Below are 17980 nucleotides of genomic sequence, written 5' to 3' on the forward strand. Positions count from 1 at the left end.
CCATCTCTACGTGACATAAGCCGCGTTCTTCTAAGCTTTTTCTCCGTCTCTTTATAATGCGCATTCTCACTGCCGTGTCATTATGATGGTCTTTCATCTTCTGATGATTGATTCTTGTTGACATGTTAGCGTTAGAACCTACAATGATAATTTTTAGTAAGTACTAGCGGGCAAGAAAAAAAAAACCCCATTGTGTGTCAGGTCACTCACTGCCCTGGAAACACCGACACCGAAATATCTGCATTTACATATAGTAGGTTCATTTCCTTATTCTGCACCTTACGATGAATCAAGGCTGCGAATGTAAATGGAGAATGTTCATAAATCACATCCCCTCAGGGACTCTCTACAACCCCCATCATGGCCTGACAGCAGAGTCTGGTTTTAGCAGAGACTAGTGGGGCTGGGCAGTATACCGGTTCATACCGAATACCGACATTTTTGTGCTGCACGATATGAATTTTTCCCAATACCGCAATACCGGTTTGGCCCCTCCCCCTTGGGAATGAATTATCAGCCCAGCGCCGCGCTGTCCCCACATCGGGGAACTAATCATATGTGACCCGCCAGCGCTGTTCTACTCTCCCCACCAAATCATGTGACCCGCCAGCGCTGTTCTACTCCCCCCCACCAAATCATGTGACCCGCCAGCGCTGTTCTACTCCCCCCCACCAAATCATGTGACCCACCAGCACTGTTCTGCTCCCCCCCACCAAATCACGTGACCCGCCAGCGCTGTTCTGCTCCCCCCCAGCAAATCATGTGACCCGCCAGCGCTGTTCTGCTCCCCCCACCAAATCATGTTACCTGCGAGCGCTGTTCTACTCCCCCCACCAAATCATGTGACCCTCCAGCACTGTTCTGCTCCCCCACCAAATCATGTGACCCGCCAGCGCTGTTCTGCTCCCCCCCAATTAATTATCAGCCCAGCGGGGTACTACTCACATGTGTCACCCCGCAAGCACAGCCCTCCTCCTCTTTGTTGGGGGCCGCCGGCGCTGGAACTCTATACTGTACGCCAGTGGTCTCCAACCTGCGGACCTCCAACTGTTGCAAAACTACAACTCCCAGCATGCCCGGACAGCCAACGGCTGTCCGGGCATGCTGGGAGTTGTAGTTTTGCAACAGCTGGAGGTCCGCAGGTTTGAGACCACTACTGTACGCTGTATCCCTATGCCCAGGCTGCAAAAGATAAAGAAAATAAACTTACCTACGTCGGCCTTACGCTGGGGACTGGAACGTCGGACAGCCATCAGCCTATCACCGGCCGCAGCGATGTCCCGCCCCGGCCAGTGATAGGCTGAGCGCACTGTCATGTAAGGAGCCGGCCAGAGCTCCTTACATGACAGTGGGCTCAGGCTATCACTGGCAGGGGCGGGACATCACTGCGGCCGGTGATAGGCTGACGGCTGTCCGACGTTCCAGCCCCCAGCGTAAGGCCGACGTAGGTAAGTTAAAGTTTATTTTCTTTATCTTTTGCAGCCCGGGCAAAGGGATACAACGTACAGCAGTGGTCTCAAACCTGCGGACCTCCATCTGTTGCAAAACTACAACTCCCAGCATGCCCGGACAGCCAACGTTTTGCAACATCTTGGAGTCCGCAGGTTGGAGACCACTGGCGCACAGTATAGAGTTCCAGCGCCGGCGGACCCCAACAAAGAGGAGGAGGGCAGTGTTTGCGGGGTGACACATGTGAGTAGTACCCCGCTGGGCTGATAATTAATTGGGGGGGGGGGGGAGCAGAAGAGCGCTGGCGGGTCACATGATTGGGGGGGGAGCAGAAGAGCGCTCGCGGGTCACATGATTTGGGTTGCAGGTGAAAGAAATACTGTTATACACCGTGGAACCGCCATAAGTTACAAAAATACCGTGATACACATATTTAGTCATACCGCCCAGCCCTAGAGACTAGGCCTTAAAAATGTCATATCTTGAAACCCCATGAGCAGGTCTAACCCCACCATAGCCTATAACACCTAATCATGAAGCCTGCTGTGTTTTGGGATCCTGCTGTTATGGAACTACAAATACCAGCATAGCCTCCATTGAGTCATAAAGCTCATTGATGGAGCCTGATGTTCTGGAGCCTGGTATTTCCATCTGTTATCGAACTACAACTCCCAGTAAGGCATAACTCCACATCAAGGAGGTTCCAACCGCATACAGCCTGTGAGCAGGTCAACAACAGGTCTTACCACAGAGTCTGAGGAGATGTTTTGGGATCTGGGGATATTTTGCTGTTATGGAACGACAAGTCCCAGGGTGGCCTGATAGAAGGCTTTAGATCTAGTAGGAACAAGGCCTTGAGGATCCACATCACATGCACTCACACCATCTATGATACTGAGTCAGTTTGTCTGTGGAAATGATAGTCAACAGAGACAAAGGTTTGTTGGCAAGAAAGTGAAGTAAAGCAGAGAAAAAACTTTAAAAAAAACTGACACACTTGTTAGAAAACACTGCCTAGGACCTTCAAGGGCTTCAGGTCAAGCCTAGGAACCAAGCCTGACTACCCCAGCTGCATTTCTTCAGTAGTCCTGCACCCTGGAGATGGGCATTGTAGCGCAAATGTGAGTAGAGACTTTTGGGATTCTATGGCAACCAACTAGTTGTTCAATGTAGCACAGAGAAGAGAGACCAGTGTTGCAGTACATTGTAGGAAGAGTTCAGCAACACAGAATGCGTATAGAAAATTGTAGGTGAATGCTTCGCCAGGCTCGGTTCAAAAGGTCTGCTGTAGTAAGTCACAATCAAATAATAAAGGCAGTGCAACAAGTATAGTGTCCCCTTCTTTGGTGGCAACCATTGTCATCACCACTGTGCAGCCCTTCTTCACTTCACTGTGGGAGCTCTCGGGCCAGTGTGAATACAACCATTACCTCTACCCCAGAGGTATTATCTCCTCGGGAATATCTGTCTGACCTTTGGACTGCTGCACTATTGGGACATAGACAGAAGTTTCCTACTTAGGGACCCCTTTTTTGAGCAACAACATAGAGTGTTGTTGCATAAAACAAAACTCCTGTAACTGGAAGTGTATTTGAGTTAAAGGGGTACTCCGCCCCTAGACATCTTATTCCCTAACCAGAGGAGTGGTGTCCCGTTGCTGGGGACCCCCGTGATCTCGGCTGCAGCACCCCAGACATCTGGTGCTCGCCGGATGACTGTCGATGCGGGGCGGAGGCTTGTGACGTCACGGCCACGCCCCCTCAATGCAAGACTTGCATTGAGGGTGTGTGGCCGTGACGTCACGAGTCTCCAGCGCTACACCAGACGCTCTAAACGAATGCCGGGTGCAGCAGGGAGGGACCACCGTGATCAGCGACGGGACCCCTGCGATCAGACATCTTATCCCCTATCCTTTGGATAGGGGATAAGATGTCTAGGGGCAGAGTATCCTTTAAAGACCCCTTTAAGGATAGAGGGATACCCACTCCCTGTTTTGCCCCTAGATCTGCAGCTTTAAGACCACTGCCTTATATTACAGATTCCGGGTTACATAGCTGCAATTCCTGAGCGTGTCTTGAGCCGACTGCACAGTCAAGAGTCCAGTTATGTTATTGGTTTCTAGGGAAACATAACAACTGATTGTCCATCGTAAATGATCACTTATCTTCTCCTTCAATGGCCAGATGGTGATTCCTAAGGTCTCGAGGACGGCGGGAGCAAGAGAAATAAACTTGAGTAACTCAATGCCCAGCCTTTATTTGTTCTCTGTTGTGAAAGGTTAAAGATTACTCAGATAATTGGCAATAAATGTGTTGTTCGGTGACTTTTGACCAAGTCATAACCGGGCTGTGGTATGTCTGAATGTACATGATGTGGAGCCACAGACACGACATGGCTTTTCTAAACATATAGTCGTGTAACAAGATCCAGTTCTGTTCTATAGTGTGTAATCGAATGTACATTATGATGGCTTCCCAAACTATTCCTCTTGGGCCTTGCCGGCCAACCATGGTGACATTTAGACCTCAGCATCCTACAGGTGTCCCATATTGTTGCTGATTCTGAGGTCCAAATGTCATCATGGTAGGCCGGCAATGCCCCAGAAGAAAATGGTCAGCAATATTATGGGACCTGTAGGATACTGAGGTCTAAATGTCACCATGGTTGGCCAACAAGGCCCCAGAATAAAAGGATTGGCAGTATTATGGGGCCACCTGTAGTATGCTGAGGTCCAAATGTCACCATGGTTGGCCAACAAGGCCCAAGAATAAAAGGGTTGTCAGTATTATGGGGGCACCTGTAGTATGCTGAGGTCCAAATGTCACCATGGTTGGCCAACAAGGCCCAAGAATAAAAGGGTTGGCATTGTTATGAGGGCACCTGTAGTATACTGAGGTCCAAATGTCACCATGGTTGGCCAACAAGGCCCCAGAATAAAAGGGTTGGCAGTATTATGGGGCCACCTGTAGTATGCTGTGGTCCAAATGTCACCATGGTTGGCCAACAAGGCCCAAGAATAAAAGGGTTGGCAGTATTATGGGGGCACCTGTAGTATGCTGAGGTCCAAATGTCACCATGGTTGGCCAACAAGGCCCAAGAATAAAAGGGTTGGCATTGTTATGAGGGCACCTGTAGTATACTGAGGTCCAAATGTCACCATGGTTGGCCAACAAGGCCCAAGAATAAAAGGGTTGGCATTGTTATGAGGGCACCTGTAGTATACTGAGGTCCAAATGTCACCATGGTTGGCCAACAAGGCCCAAGAATAAAAGGGTTGCCAGTATTATGAGGACACCTGTAGTATGCTGAGGTCCAAATGTCACCATGGTTGGCCAACAAGGCCCAAGAATAAAAGGTTTGGCAGTATTATGGGGGCACCTGTAGTATGCTGAGGTCCAAATGTCACCATGGTTGGCCAACAAGGCCCAAGAATAAAAGGGTTGGCAGTATTATGAGGACACCTGTAGTATGCTGAGGTCCAAATGTCACCATGGTTGGCCAACAAGGCCCAAGAATAAAAGGGTTGGCAGTATTATGGGGGCACCTGTAGTATGCTGAGGTCCAGATGTCACCATGGTTGGCCAGCAAGGCCCCAGAAGAAAAGTGTGAGGAGCCATTATATAGTATAGATTGCCCATGAGTTATATTGATATAGCATGCAGTATGGAACCATAGTCAATGCTCCTGATTCTCCTCTAGTACCGGATATGTGTGAATGAGCCCCTGACGTCTCTTTCCCGGCGCACAAGTTGTTAAGCGAATGGTAATGAGAGCGATCGGACTCCCTGTCTCCGCCGAGGACAAACCGTCATCTTTTTCCCAGTGAAAGGTGGAAGTACTTGAGAGCAGAGAGATGACACAATTTAATAAAAACCTACAATAAAAAAATCCATTGTCTGCAGCGCTTCTTTATTTATTTATTTTTTTTCTTGCTTTAACTCAATTTATTTTTCATTTTGTGGACAAGAGATTTACCCCTTGGTATTAGTTTATGATTTTGCTGAGAGAATTATCCAACATTCCCACTCAAAATAGGAAATATTATTTTTATTATTTATTTTGGGCCGTGGCTTACCTAGAAACAAAACTGAGTCAAATCACTTCAATACCACTGTGTTTTTCATTACAAAGTTATTACATGGAGAAATTACTGCAAATTATCTGAAATGAATGGAAATTATGAGGTTTAAATTCCCCAGGTTACAGCAGGCACGATGCTGGAAATTTCGTTTGTCATCTTGCTGAACATAATTGCTACAACAAAATGTCTCCCATTTTACAACTGCGGCATAACTTATTTATACCGGCGCTGTTGTAATTTTACATCAATAAGTTGCATGGGAAGAGTGCACAGGTGGTTACGGAAAACAAACATTTGCGCTGGGGTTCAGGTGGAACGTGTGTCTGGCAGCAGCTTCTTATAAAGGATGAGATACTATAGTAAGTATGAGCTCTTATGTTGGAGAAATGGGGGGCTGCTTTTATTTATGGGGGAACCCAGTAGTCCCTGGGATCAAAGGTGTCCCAATGCAGAATCTGTATCTATTATGTGCTGCTAGGAATGTGTGGTGACCCAGTGCAGAATATAGCGTACTGCCCATCCTGTGTGGCAGATGTTGCCTTCAGTGTCCATCTTGGGACCATATTACTCAGGACTCAATATCTACTAATGTTATGCAATGGTTAATGTACAGTGGTCCCTAAAGTTACAATATTTATCAGTTCCAGGACGAGCATTGTATGTTGAAACCATTGTATGTTGAGACCATAACTCTATGGAAACCTGGTAATTGGTTCTGAAGGCCCCAAAGTGTCATCCAAAAATAGGAAAAAGTGAGGATTAAAGGGGTACTCCGGTGAAAACCTTTCTTCTTTTAAATCAACTGGTGGCAGAAAGTTAAACATATTTGTAAATGACTTCTATTAAAAAAATCTTAATCCTTCCAGTACTTATTAGCTGCTGAATACTACAGAGGAAATCATTTTCTTTTTGGAATGCTCTCTGATGACATCACGAGCACATTTCTCTCTGCTGACGCTATTATAATAATAATAACGCTTTATTTATTGTTGTCCTCAGTGGGATTTGAACCCAAGTCCCCAGCACTGCAAGGCAGCAGTGCTAACCACTGAGCCACCATGCTGCCCTTAGCATACATCTGCTATGCATGGTTGCTAAAATGGACAGAGATGTCAGCAGAGAGCACTGTGCTCGTGATGTCATCAGTGTTCCAAAAAGAAAGGAATTTCCTCTGTAGCATTCAGCAGCTAATAAGTACTGGAAGGATTAAGATTTTTTAATAGAAGTAATTTACAAATATGTTTAACTTTCTGCCACCAGTTGATTTAAAAGAAAAAAGGTTTTCACCGGAGGACCCCTTTAAAGAAAAATAAGTAGATAACTAATAGAGATAAAGAAATTACATACATATAAAAGTGAGAAAAAGCTGCTGGGAGGTGTAATCACTGTCTATGTCAATGTTTCCCAACCAGGGTGCCTCCAGCTATTGCAAAACTACAACTCCCAGCATGCCCGGACAGCCAACGGCTGTCCGAGCATGCTGGGAGTTGTAGTTTTGCAACAGCTGGAGACACCCTGGTTGGGAAACAATGGTTTATGTAGGGGACAGAAGCTTCTTCAGGGTCCTTTACAGTACACACAGTGTCCTAAATGGAGCCACCCTTACTTGGTGTCCAAAGGAGTAACTAACCCTGGCACAGGTAAAGAATGGTCCAGAAAAGATCATTGTATGTTGAAACTATTGTATGTTGAGGCCATTGTAAGTTGAAGGATCACTGTATTGGTATTTTTTGGGGATTTTATTCAAGTCTAGTCAGTCAAGTTAGTCCGAGTCAGTTAAGTTAGTCATACAAGTCACTAAAGTCAAGCATGGGTTGCCATACAGCAAGTCAGTCATACACAGCACAATCAACTATAAGTCCCAGCAAGCTGATAAGCTTCCAAGGTTCACCCTGCACCTCTCTTTATACCAATCTGAGCTGTAACGGACTGTACCATCTATCCTGCCTCAGTAAAGTCAATTTCCCCGTAACTAGGGATGTCCCGATACCTATACTATCGGTATCAGGGCCAATACCCAACATTTGCATGGTATTGGGGACTGTCCTCAATACCATGTCCGATACCTGCTGCAGTGCCTCTCCTTAAAGGGGTAGTCCAGTGGTGAAAAACTTATCCCCTATCCTAAGGATAGGGGATAAGTTTGAGATTGCGGGGGGGTCCGACCGCTGGGGCCCCCTGCGATCTCTCTGTACAGGGCCCCGGCTCTCCGGCCAGATAGCGAGTGTCGACCTCCGCATGAAGCGGCGGCTGACACGCCCCCTCAATACATCTCTATGGCAGAGCCGGAGATTGCCGAAGGCAACGCTTGGGCTCTGTCATATAGTTGTATTGAGGGGGCGTGTCGGCCGCCGCTTTGTGCGGAGGTCGACACGCCCCCTTCCCGCGGGCTGTCGGGGCTCCGTACAGGAGATCGCAGGGGGCCCCAGCGGTCGGACCCCCCGCGATCTCAAACTTATCCCCTCTCCTTAGGATAGGGGATAAGTTGTTCACCACTGGGTTCACCACTGGACTACTCCTTTAATGCCCCGCTCCGCTGTGTGAGGGGGGGGGGGGGTGACGAAAAGTTGTTTATTGAAGTCTCACATATAAGGGCATACAGGACGCGTTTCGGCAAACACCTTGCCGGCTGAGCGTATAAGTTTATATGTGAAAAACTTTATTAAAGGGGTACTCCGCTGCTCAGCGTTTGGAACAAACTGTTCCGAATGCTGGAGTCAGGAGCTCGTGATGTCATAGCCCCGCCCCTCGTGACATCACGTCCCGTCCTCTCAATGTAAGTCTAGGGGGGGGGGACGTGACAGCCGTCACGCCCCCTCCCGTAGACTTGCATTGCGAGGGCGGGTTAACGAGCTCCCAACGCGGCCTCCAGCGATCCCAACAGTACCCCTTTAAAGGGGTACTCCGGTGGAAAACTTTTTTTTTTTTTCCTAATCACCTGGTGCCAGAAAGTTAAACAGATTTTTAAATGACATCTATTAAAAAAAATCTTAATCCTTCCAGTACTTATTAGCTGCTGAATACTACAGAGGAAATTCTTTTTTCTTTTTGGAACACAGAGCTCTCTGATGACATCATGACCACAGTGCTCTCTGCTGACATCTCTGTCCATTTAAAAACTGTAGGAGAAAATCCCCATAGCAAACATATGCTGCTCTGGACAATTCCTAAAATGGACAGAGATGTCAGCAGAGAGCACTGAGCTTGTGATATCAGCAGAGAGCTCTGTGTTCCAAAAAGAAAATAATTTCCTCTGTAGTATTCAGCAGCTAATAAGTACTGGAAGGATTAAGATTTATTTATAGAAGTCATTTACAAATCTGTTTAACTTTCTGGCACCAGTTGATTTATAAAAAAAAAAAAAAAAAATGTTTTCCACCGGAGTGCCCCTTTAAGTAATGTTTGTAGCAGAATTTGGTGAGTACAGGGACCTTGACTTTTCTAGTGGCTTCTGAGAGTCTCACTATACATATGTGGTGTCCCAGCACCAAAGGCTTTCCTGTGTGGGCCCACTGAGAGACTGATTGTTATTCCTATTATGTCCCAGCACTCTGCTAAGAGTTAATATATTTTTATAATTATTCTGTTATGTTATTTTTATATTTGCTATTTTAATGTGTTATGGTACCTTTAAGAGCAGAGATCGCCACACAACAGCAAGTGACTGCTCGACCAGGACCTACGGTGAAGGACCTGTGGTGATGTCACAGTCATGTGACCAGTGCATGTGGGGGGGGGGGGGCGGAGCTCAGCAGGAGAGAGGGGATTGTGACTGAAGGACATGTGAGGAGGATCATGTGACAGGAGTGGGCGGAGCTCAGCAGGAGAGTCATTATTCTGGCTGAGGGACCTGTTGTGAGGAGCAGCAGGAGAGAAGAAACCACGTGACGACCCTGGTGAGAGAATCATTAATAATACTCCCAGGGCTGCGTGTGACGTCATTGTACGTAGTCTATACCCATGTACAGGGTGAGTAATGTAATTGTACACAGTGGCCCTGAGGATCAGGAGCAACATCTGGTATACTCCAGATCTGTACTCACTATTCTGCTGGTGAGGTCACTGTGTACATACATTACATTACTTATCCTGTACTGATCCTGAGTTATATCCTGCATTATACTCCAGAACTGCACTCACTATTCTGCTGGTGAGGTCACTGTGTACATACATTACATTACTTATCCTGTACTGATCCTGAGTTATATCCTGTATTATACTCCAGAGCTGTACTCACTATTCTGCTGGTGAGGTCACTGTGTACATACATTACATTACTTATCCTATACTGATCCTGAGTTATATCCTGTATTATACTCCAGAGCTGTACTCACTATTCTGCTGGTGGGGTCACTGTATACATACATTACATTACTTATCCTGTATTATACTCCAGAGCTGCACTCACTATTCTGCTGGTGAGGTCACTGTGTATATACATTACATTACTTATCCTGTATTATACTCCAGAGCTGCACTCACTATTCTGCTGGTGAGGTCACTGTGTATATACATTACATTACTTATCCTGTACTGATCCTGTACTGTGTACCTCGCGCAGGCACATCTGCTAAAAAGCAGCAAGACGTCAGTGACCCACCAGAGAATTGCACGGAGGAGAGCGCCGCTCTGCCTATTTCATCTTCTGCAGTGAACACAACAGACTTGGTTTCTGGTCCTTCATGCCGGCTGCCGGTGTTATGCCGAGCGCTCTGGGTCCCTGTCCCTCCCCGGAGCGCTCGCGGCGTTCTTATGCATGCAGCGCCCTGGTCAGACCCGCTGACCGGGAGCGCTGCTCTAGTATCACCGGCTGGGATGCGATCCACGTGGCGGGACGCGCCCGCCAGCGGGTCGCATCCCAATCTCCTCACCTGCCCCGTCCTCCTTCTGTCCCGTCCCGGCGCGCGCGGCTGCCGGCTCTCTGAAATTTAAAGGGCCAGTGCACCATTAATTGGTGCCTGGCCCAATTAAGTGTACTCACTCCCTACACATAAAAACCCACTCCCCCTTCCTGTCCTTGCCGGATCTTGTTGCCCTAGTGCCCTGAGAAAGCGTTTTGTGTGTATCCCTAGCCTGTGTATCCAGACCCTATGCTGTTGCCCCTGACTTTGAACCTTTGCCGCCTGCCTTGACCTCTTGCTACGTCCGACCTTGCCTTCGCCTTGTCGCCTGTCTCAGCTGTCAGTGAGGTCGAGTCGCTATCAGGGGATACGACCTGGGAGTTACCCCCGCAGCAAGTCCATCCCGCCTTGCGGCGGGCTCTGGTGAAAACCAGTAACTTCTTAGAACCGGTCCTCTGGTATGGCCCACGCCATCGCCTCACTGACACGGAGGATCCACTACCCGTATCCTACCCGCATACCGGTCCGGTTCCAGACAGCCGGTTAGTTACTATAATTAAGTGTTATGCTAGTAAGCACTCAGTGGTGATGTCAGGATGTGTTGTTAGGGAGCATTGAGTGGTGATGTCAGGATGTGTTGTCAGGGAGCATTCAGTGGTGATGTCAGGATGTGTTGTCAGGGAGCATTCAGTGGTGATGTCAGGATGTGTTGTCAGGGAGCAATCAGTGGTGATGTCAGGATGTGTTGTCAGGGAGCACTCAGTGGTGATGTCAGGATGTGTTGTCATGGAGCACTCAGTGGTGATGTCAGGATGTGTTGTCAGGGAGCATTGAGTGGTGATGTCAGGATGTGTTGTCAGGGAGCACTCAGTGGTGATGTCAGGATGTGTTGTCAGGGAGCACTCAGTGGTGATGTCGGGATGTGTTGTCAGGGAGCACTCAGTGGTGATGTCAGGATGTGTTGTCAGGGAGCACTCAGTGGTGATGTCAGGATGTGTTGTCAGGGAGCACTCAGTGGTGATGTCAGGATGTGTTGTCAGGGAGCACTCAGTGGTGATGTCAGGATGTGTTGTCAGGGAGCACTCAGTGGTGATGTCGGGATGTGTTGTCAGGGAGCACTCAGTGGTGATGTCAGGATGTGTTGTCAGGGAGCACTCAGTGGTGATGTCAGGATGTGTTGTCAGGGAGCACTCAGTGGTGATGTCAGGATGTGTTGTCAGGGAGCACTCAGTGGTGATGTCAGGATGTGTTGTCAGGGAGCACTCAGTGGTGATGTCAGGATGTGTTGTCAGGGAGCACTCAGTGGTGATGTCAGGATGTGTTGTCAGGGAGCACTCAGTGGTGATGTCAGGATGTGTTGTCAGGGAGCACTCAGTGGTGATGTCAGGATGTGTTGTCAGGGAGCACTCAGTGGTGATGTCAGGATGTGTTGTCAGGGAGCACTCAGTGGTGATGTCGGGATGTGTTGTCAGGGAGCACTCAGTGGTGATGTCAGGATGTGTTGTCAGGGAGCACTCAGTGGTGATGTCAGGATGTGTTGTCAGGGAGCACTCAGTGGTGATGTCAGGATGTGTTGTCAGGGAGCACTCAGTGGTGATGTCAGGATGTGTTGTCAGGGAGCACTCAGTGGTGATGTCAGGATGTGTTGTCAGGGAGCACTCAGTGGTGATGTCAGGATGTGTTGTCAGGGAGCACTCAGTGGTGATGTCAGGATGTGTTGTCAGGGAGCACTCAGTGGTGATGTCAGGATGTGTTGTCAGGGAGCACTCAGTGGTGATGTCAGGATGTGTTGTCAGGGAGCACTCAGTGGTGATGTCAGGATGTGTTGTCAGGGAGCACTCAGTGGTGATGTCAGGATGTGTTGTCATGGAGGATTCAGTGGTGATGTCAGGATGGGTTGTCAGGGAGCAATCAGTGGTGATGTCAGGATGTGTTGTCAGGGAGCACTCAGTGGTGATGTCAGGATGTGTTGTCAGGGAGCACTCAGTGGTGATGTCAGGATGTGTTGTCATGGAGGATTCAGTGGTGATGTCAGGATGTGTTGTCAGGGAGCACTCAGTGGTGATGTCAGGATGTGTTGTCAGGGAGCATTCAGTGGTGATGTCAGGATGTGTTGTCAGGGAGCACTCAGTGGTGATGTCAGGATGTGTTGTCAGGGAGCATTCAGTGGTGATGTCAGGATGTGTTGTCAGGGAGCACTCAGTGGTGATGTCAGGATGTGTTGTCAGGGAGCACTCAGTGGTGATGTCAGGATGTGTTGTCAGGGAGCATTCAGTGGTCCCTTCATATACCATATAAAATTAATAAAAAGCGATCAAAAACCAATCATCTAGACCAAAATGGTACCGATAAAACCTACAGATCACTGTGCAAAAATATCCCTTATACAGCCCCGTATACAGAAAAATAAAAGTGTTATAGAGGTCAGAATAGGACAATTTTAAGCATACTGATGTTCCTAAAAAAAGTTATAAGTTTTTGAAGTAGTTAAATAAAACAAAAATAAAACAAAATCTATATAAATTGGGACCACAGAATAAAGATAATGGGGAAGATTTAACAAAACTTGTCTAGAGGAAGAGTGGTGCAGTTGCCCATAGCAACCAATCAGCTCGCTTCTTTTATTTTTCCCAGGCCTCTTTAAAAATGAAAGAAGCGATCTGATTGGTTGCCATGGGCAACTGCACCGCTCCCCTCTGCACAGGTTTTGATAAATCTCCCCCAATGTGTCATTTTAACTGTAAAATATACTGTGTACAGATGAAAGACACCCCCCCCCCCTCAAGTTTTAAAATTGCGATGTTTCTTTAGGGGGTACTCAGCTGCTCAGCGTTTGGAACAAACTTTTCTGAACACTGGAGCCGGCAGCTTGTGTTGATACCACATGTTTATTTTTATTTACACGTTTTTTTTTTAAGGGGGGAGATTCAAACTTTTATTAGGTAAGGGGTTAAATGATCTTTATTCACTTTTTTTTTCCCCACTTTTTTTGCAGTGTTATAGGTCCCATAGGAGGCTATAACACTGCACACCCTTATCTTTTACATTGATCAATGCTTTCTCACAGGAAACCATTGATCGATGATTCTGCCGCTTGACTGTTCATGCCTGGATCTCAGGCGCTGAGCAGTCATTCGGCGATCAGACACCAGGAGGCAGGTAGGGACCCTCCTGCTGTCCTACAGCTGTTCGGGATGCCGCCATTTCACCACGGCGATCCCGAGCAGCTCCCTGAGCTAACCAGCATTGGTTTACTTTCACTTTAGATGCGGCGTTCAACTTTGAATGCCACGCCTAAAGGGTTAATAGAGCGCGGTATCGCAATCGGTGCCGCGCGCTATTAGCCAAGGGTCCCGACCGTTGTTAAAGACCGGGCCCGACCCGCTATGATAGTAGTAAGTAGATATTATAGTAAGGGAGAAGACTCAGGACGTACTGGTACGTCCTTGGTCCTTAACCTTTTAAGGACCCAGGACGTATGGGTACGTCCTGGGTCCCGGTCCTGCAATATAACGCGGGGTCACACGGTGACCCTGCATCATATCGCGGCGGACCCGGCGTCATAGTGAAGCCGGGACCCGCCTCTAATAGTGCGCGGCACTGATCGCGGTGCCGCGCGCTATTAACCCTTTAGCCGCGCGGCTAAAAACTAAAGTAAAAGTACCCGGCTAGCTCAGGGAGCTGTTCGGGATCGCCGCGGTATAATCGGCATCCCGAACAGCTGTAGCACAGGAGGAGGTCTCTTACCTTCTCCTGTGCTGTCCGATCGACGAATGAATACTTCAAGCCTGAGATCCAGGCTTGAACATTCAATCGCCGAAAACACTGATTGATCCATTCCTATGGAGATGAATCAATCAGTGTAAAAGATCAGTAAATGCAATGTTATAGCGCCCCCTATAGGAGCTATAATATTGCATAAGAAAAGTGTAAAAAATCATTAACCCTTTCAATTATCCCTTCCCCTAATAAAAGTTTGAATCACCCGGCATTTCCAAGAATAAAAAAAACACAGTGTAAATAAAAATAAACATATGTGGTATCGCCGCATGCGGAAATGTCCGAATTATAAAAATATATCATTAATTAAACCGCACGTTCAAAGGCGTACGCGCAAAAAAATTCAAAAGTCCAAAATAGCGCATTTTTGATCACTTTTTATAAAAAGTTATCAAAAAGTCTGATCAGAACAAAAATGGTACCGCTAAAAACTTCAGATCACGGCGCAAAAAATGAGCCCTCATAGCGCCCTGAACACAGAAAAATAAAAAAGTTATAGGGGTCAGAAGGTGACCATTTTAAACGTATACATTTTCCTGCATGTATTCATGATTTTTTTCTGAAGTGATACAAAATCAAACCTATACAAATAGGGAATCATTTTAACCGTATGGATCTACAGAATAAAGATAAGGTGTCATTTTTGCCGAAAAATGTACTGCGTAAAAACGAAAACTTACAAAATAGTGTTTTTTCATCAATTTTGTCGCGCATTGATTTTTTTTCCCCATTTCACCGTCGATTTTTGGGTAAAATGACTGATGTCATTACAAAGTAGAATTAGTGACGCAAAAAATCAGCCATCATATAGAATTTTAGGTGAAAATTTTTAAGAGTTATGATTTTTTAAAGTTAAGGATAAAAAATTTTAAATGAAAAAAAACCTGGGTCCTTAACGGGTTAAGGGGTTAACCTGAAACCGTATATATGGGAACTGTATAACAAAATCGTGGTGTGAATGCAGCCTTAGAGATCTTGCTCATTGAAGTCTATGGGGAACCTCTGTATGCAGGGAGTCAAGTCCTCGGAAAAAAAGGGTGGGAACTCAGCCAAGATTTCCATTCAAAGGCTGGTCCTGCAGGAGTCCTGCTAATGGAAATGGTGTTCCTGTTGTGGAAAAAGTGCAGGAACTCAGTTCCCATGCGTTCCTGCAGGACTTGAACCTTGTCTATATGCCATCGGATGCCGTGTTCTTCCCACGAAGTGATGTTATGTTTTGGGTGCACGGACTATTCTACCAGCTCACTTTAGATTTGCACACTAACATTCCTCGCCCCGGTATACACCACTCCGAAGGGTCTAGATGGGGCCCCTTCACACTGGAACCTAGGAAGCTCTGGTCACGCCACCCTTAAGTACTATGTAAAATATTTATCTCAGGCATTAGAATAAAGCGTCGGTCCGTTTCCTTTGCTTACGCATTTCTTCCACCGGTCTTTTGGTGAGGTTCAGTGTTTATTTTTATCAGATGTGGAATGCAGCGCGCCGCCTTCAGTCCTTGCTTTCATTTGTAACAGCCTTTTTCTTCCCTTGTTGTAAATCTCCGAAACAGTCACATAAATCATACAAATAGTAGAAAAATATTGACTGTACGGTTATGAATTCGTGAATGCTTTTAAAATACTTGAACGTTGACAATGACCCCGGCCCATCCATTGTGCGGCAGGAGAAGGAGTAAGAATGGTCGCTGTGACCTGTGACCTCCTGATGAATTTACCAGCGTCTGTACAGAAATCCAGGAAGGATAAAGATGAACCATAAATCTGACTTTGGACAAAAAGTTCTTTGCTGGCCGTGGACACTGTACGATCCTGGTTCATTTTTCTTTCTGCTTCTCCGCTAAGCGTTGCCAGACGGCCCGAAATGCCTTTTTGCACCCACTTTACCATGTTCTTCGCATATCAGCAATTTTGCCGGTTTTCTCAGCAATAATCTCAAGTAACTGTCACATTATACTTGGCGTCTGTCCTATATCATCAATTAGAAACAGATACCCCGTGTCTAATGCAATGTTTCCCAACCAGGGTGCCTCCAGCTGTTGCAAAACTACAACTCCCAGCATGCCCGGACAGCCTCCAGCACATAGGAGAGGAGAAAAACACCCAGTGGAGGAAACCTCTAGGGAAACCATCGCTGAAGGATTGCCCTTCCCTTGGGTTTAGAGCAATGTTTCCCGACCAGGGTGCCTCCAGCTGTTTCAAAACTACAACTCCCAGCATGCCCGGACAGCCTCCAGCACTTAGGAGAGGAGGAACCCCCCCCCCCCCCCCAGTGGAGGAAACCTCTAGGGAAACAATGGCTGAAGGATTGCCCTTCCCTTGGGTTTAGAGCAATGTTTCCCAACAAGGGTGCCTCCAGCTGTTGCAAAACTACAACTCCCAGCATGCCCGGACAGCCTTCTCCCCCCCCCCCCCCCCAAGAACCCACCAGCACCAGTAAAATGTGTGAATGCCGAACATCAACCAGCATCATGGCAGCAAAGTAGATAATAAAAAAAAAGGCACAAAAAGGGCACATCCCTGCCTCCCACACATCAGCCATCCCACCCAACACACCTCTCCTCCCTTCAATGCAATAGACCAGTGTTTTCTGACCAGGGTGCCACCAGCTGTTGCAAAAATAGAATGATCTTCCACCCACCCAACAGTGGCTTCACTCATTAAAACAAAGACAGGCTCCCTCTGATCACCTGACTAGTGATGTAATGTCTTAAGCCACACTGTGACCTGGGAAAACCTGAGACAACATTATCATTTTGTTTGCTGTTAAGAAGAAACCTTGGGGCACAAATCACAGAAGAATTGCGAGACCACCATCACATATAGACACTATATTATGATCTACACTAACTTTACAGCCCCTGTAGCATAGTCATGTTTAAAAAAAAAAATCTCAGAATACCCCTTTAAGTACAGCAACAGCCATATGCATGACATTGTGCCTGGTTGAACAGTATGAGGATGGCACGTGGCTTAATAACTTGGGTCACATTTTGATGGCATAGACCAGTGTTTCCCAACCAGGATGCCTCCAGCTGTTGCAAAACTACAAGTCCCAGCATGCCCGGACAGCCTTTGGCTGTCCGGGCATGCTGGGAGTTGTAGTTTTGCAATACCTGGAGGCACCCTGGTTGGGAGACACTGCCCTATATCAAGCAGGAAGATAAGCACCAAGTACAGTAAGAAAACAATCCCCCCCCCCCCATTATTCTATATTAGACGTGCGAACATTTCACCACAATCCCCCCATTAAAAAAACATCTGACCCTTCATTGTAAACCCCAAAACGCAGCAAAGCAGCACAAGCAGCGAGGACAATCTGCACCAGCAGGGACTGAAACTACAGATGTCTCTCTAGTCCAGGGTACTGAAGCAGTGAGGACACCTGCAAAGCACGACTTGCCCTCTTTTTATCTCTTTCTATCTGTTACGGCGAGCGCTCCTGCCGGTCACACTGGCCACTACTGCTCTCTCCCTCTGTCCTTCAGTGGGCCCGGGATTTGCATCGCGGGATGCGCCCGCATGCGAATCTTGGGCTGTCACTCACCTCCTCCTTCTTCTGTTTCCTCCGTGTTCCCACAACGCCGTGCGTGCGCGTTCCCGCCTCCTAGGGCATGCACGCGCCTGAGCTCTGAGATTTAAAGGGCCAGTGTGCCCTTAATTAGTGTTTGCACCTGTCCCTTCTCTATGAAGTATGTGCACCTCCCTCTACCTCCTGCCGGATCTTTGTGTGCCCAGTGCCCTAGTGCAAGTGTTTATTGTGCCTTGGCTTTCCGTGTTCCTGACCTACCTGCTCCGTGACCTGACCTTGCCTCTGTGCCGCCTACCTA

General features: G+C 47.3%; 1 protein-coding gene across 1 annotated transcript in view; it reads left to right on the top strand.

The window, feature by feature from the left end:
- Positions 1-9292: 9292 nt before the first annotated feature.
- The window catches only part of BCL11B (BCL11 transcription factor B), a 167753-nt gene continuing 159065 nt past the window's right edge, over positions 9293-17980 (top strand). The window contains exon 1 of the mRNA XM_056546086.1: positions 9293-9426. The gene's annotated coding sequence lies outside the window, so the exon portion shown is untranslated. The remainder of the gene's footprint in view (positions 9427-17980) is intronic.

The sequence above is a fragment of the Hyla sarda genome, chromosome 11 (assembly GCF_029499605.1).
Source record: "Hyla sarda isolate aHylSar1 chromosome 11, aHylSar1.hap1, whole genome shotgun sequence".
Lineage (NCBI taxonomy): Eukaryota > Metazoa > Chordata > Amphibia > Anura > Hylidae > Hyla > Hyla sarda.